This window comes from Pempheris klunzingeri, chromosome 8 (assembly GCF_042242105.1).
Source record: "Pempheris klunzingeri isolate RE-2024b chromosome 8, fPemKlu1.hap1, whole genome shotgun sequence".
NCBI lineage: Eukaryota > Metazoa > Chordata > Actinopteri > Acropomatiformes > Pempheridae > Pempheris > Pempheris klunzingeri.
In genome coordinates, this window is record NC_092019.1 from 11,409,104 (window position 1) to 11,413,067 (window position 3,964).

A 3,964-nucleotide genomic window follows, 5' to 3' on the forward strand; every position below is an offset into this window, starting at 1 on the left:
GTCACATCTTTGTCAAGTTTTCCGCTTCACTGTAGTCTACTTGACTTGGACTGGGTTCAATCAGCGACTCACCCTGTGGAATTGTGACTTGATGTAAAAATTTACAATTTTATGCAAGAAACAGCAGATCAAAAATAACTGATGCAACGTATTAAATTGGACAGGAAATGTCTCTGAAGCACAGGGGATCTTCATCTCTTTTCCTTCCTTCCCTCCCCCATAACCCCCCTCTGTAATTAGTGCTTTTTCAGTATTTCCAGCAATGTTTTCATCAGTGTATATCTTCGCTAGCCTCGGCTGAGAGAGAGACAAGAAAGAGTGAAACGGGGGGAGAGAGAGGGTCCTCTGTGGCTGTTAATAGTTCTCATCTCTCCCCTGGACTCTCCTTTAATTGCTCTGCTCTGCCTGCAGGGTCATCATTACTCTGATCAAGTGCAACTCTGTTTTTCACTGCTTTTCATGAATATCATTTTGCAAAACAACTGCTTTGAGGCTTCTCGGGCAGAAGATCAAATTTGATCACCTACCTCTATGTAAATGTGTGAGTGTTTTTGGCATTAGCAGGACACAATATCTTTCATATGCAGGACTTTCAAGTCTTCAACAAATCTGACAACCGAAACACTTTGAAGTAATGTTTTCTCGTTTACTTGCTTTAATCAAGCAAAATGGCTTTCGAGGTTTTGACAGTCAGTGGTCAGAGAGCATAGATTAGTTCTGCAACTAAGCAAGATTGTTAGAGGTCCCAAAATCCTCATATTTATATCTTCCTAGTAAAATGGAGCTCAGTTCCCCTGTTCCTCCCTTCTAATTGCTCTGCTCCGTCTCTTGGGTTGTTATGGCTCTGATCAAATGCAACTATGTTTTTAGAGAATTTATTGAATGTCATTTAGCACATTTAATCAGGGTATAAGAGAGATAACGAAGGCCACAGTATTGTTCCAAATTGTATTTGGAGAATAAAAGCACGGTGCAGAAAAGGGAAAGGCAAACATCTCACTGTCTCAGTGAGGGTAAAAGTGTTGAATCTCACTGTTTGAAAAGAATGCAGCTGAAGCAGCTTGATATAAATTCTCCATACAGAAATATGTGGAGCAGGAGGGGAGATGAGGAGAAATTAATGTAGAAATACAGATACAAAAGGCACTCTTCTCTCCACCAAAGGGATTTTCTATTGTAAGAGGCTCAAGTGTAGCTCACAGTGTGCACTTGCTCTTGTCATTCAAAGTTACACATTTAGACTAACATCACCTATTGATTGCTACCAGCTGAATAATGTCAATTTTTGACATTTAAGATCACATTAAGATTGTATATCTCAGCAGTATATCTATGCTATGGTTAACGTAGAGTTTTCATATTTGAAGCATCTAACAGATGGTATTTAATGCTTTATCAAATATGTTAACCTGATCAAGATCTCTGAATGTACAGAGGGTAAAGAGGCAGACTGTACAGCAGTGTTATCTGTAAAGCAGGGATACAGTAAAACCACACAAAGCTACCAAGACTAGAAGAAATGTAAAATAATAGAAAAAAATGATCATATCTTTGCCATGTTAAACTTGTACAGAATTACATAAGCAGCACAAGCACCAATGCGCCGGAAACCGAAGTTCCCTCCATCACTTCTTCTATAAAGTCATGTTGTTTGCCAACTGGTAGTCAATCACGAAAACCCAGTGTAGTGTGCAATCTACTGTGCAGGAGCTGTCAAATAAGCAAGTGGATCTTCAAATATGGAAAGGTTTATCTCTCACTTCCATTCCCATTCCCTTCCCTTCCAGTGTTTTCTAATTCAAATGGTCTCACCTGTGTGCATCTGAATGCAGATTTGAGAGTGTAAACACTCCTTTAAAACTTCTTATCATCTCCAGAACCTAACATCTGCCTGGCCACCATTTGCCATTGGATTAAGATTCATTTGATGCACAAAAAAAAAGTGTTTGGCAGGCAATTTGGTGTCAGCTGTTCCACTCACAAAGTACTTCCTCAAAAAGGAGCACCAGGAGGAGCAAATTTTGTTTATGAAATCGGCTCTCACCTATATCACAGACATATCGTGTTAAACTCTGGACTCATTTTGAGTCCCTTTGAAAGAAGAGTTTAACACTTTCCTGCTGAACAAATCAGGACATGCAGCAAAGGATGAGCGGACTTGTTCAGACAATATTGTGTCTCAATTGCATCTCTTTTGACACATAATATAATGTGTGTATCATGAAATAAAAAGCAAGCATTCATGTCCAAGGTGTGACTGGCTGCCAGTGGTGCAATAATGAATACCTTCCTTTGCCAAAGACCAACCTGCTTTAGTTTTCAAATGTTCCCAAACACAGCTCTATTATTCGCTCCGCTGAATTATACACCCTGTAACAATATTGTCAAATATACTTCTGGATATCAGGGGGAGTCTCTGCCCAGTAACGTGGTTAGTGGGTCCAAAAGCACATTTTACATCCAATTTTCTTGGACTGTGCACTCTGGCAGCCTGCAGGCAGGGCACTCAAAGCACAGGATTCTGTAATGGTTGCATAGCTGTTGAAAAATGTTGTTATGCAACCTCCGAAATACAGAAAATAAATGCAAGACACAGCTGTCATTTCACTGTCAAAATAACATAGTAGAAAAGCATCACCTTTACACATGCAACAATTATATCTAGAGACAGCCGTGTAAGGATAAAAATCTATGTATATTAATTCTTATCACACGCTCTATGTGCTTCACAGATATTTATTGAAAGATTTAAATGCCACTGTATGTATAATTTACCCCCCCATGTGTTAGTGTATTTTTGTCATGTGTAGAAGTGGATGTTGAGATTTCATTCACAAAATCATTACAAATGCTGCTAATTCTGTCAATGAAATGGAATGTTAGATGTGAACAGTGTGGGTTAAACAGCACTCAGCGATATGAAGAATTAACTCACGTTCAGGGCACAATATATTAACCGGTGATATTTTCTCTTAATGAGACACACGCATTAATACTTACCCTAAACAATAAACACCATCACCCACTCATTGGATAACAGAACAAATGAATAGTAATTGATGGTTATATGTGGATGTTTGTGACTGTGTGTGAATGTAGATGGATAGAAGGTCATCTAAAATAGCCATTTATTCCGTCTACTTTCCTAAATCCTGTTAGGATTGTAATTATTCATCAGAGGTATCATGCTGTGCATTAGGCCGTGCTTCTTGCCCTCCAATAAATACAGCTAACAGATAATACCACGGAGCCTCGCTATGCAAAGTGGATTGGAAAGACAACTGTGAGGCATGAACGTTCACGTAGAATGGTGTTACATACATTGGTAACACAACACACATGCCTGTAGGAGTAGCAACACTAGCATTCTAAAAAGAGTCACTTTTTAGGACATTACACCAACATCAAAGTCAACGTAGGCTTTTAACTAAAAACTAGGGATGTGTCATCATTTTCGAATACTTGAATAGTCATGAAATTATATAGTCTATGCAACCATTATCTTGTTTTAAAAAATATGTTTTCCCTTGTTTTTACCAGCAACTAGTAGAGTTCACAGTGACTACTGTACAGTATTTTTGCTTAAAATGCACATCCCTACTAAAAACACACAGTGGGGACACACAGGAGGTGGAAGCGCCGTCTATTGCCATTTTTCGAGGAAGCAGTAGCTTGTCAACAGCTGCAAGAATCCCATGAATGTACAAAGAGAATCACAGCATTTTGCAGTGTTTCCGCCTCCCGGTATCTCCAGCAGACTTAAGACAGGGCTTGGGAAAATGGTACGATGCTTGACGCTGCAACATTTATACTTAGATTAACATTTTCGGATTCGAATATATGAGGAACACTGACGTAATCCTGCAGAATGATACAAAAACCTCAAAAACTAAAAAAAAAAAAGAAAAAAAAAAGAAAACTGCCTAGCCCATAATTAAGAGAAGCAATGGGTTAATTATCTGAT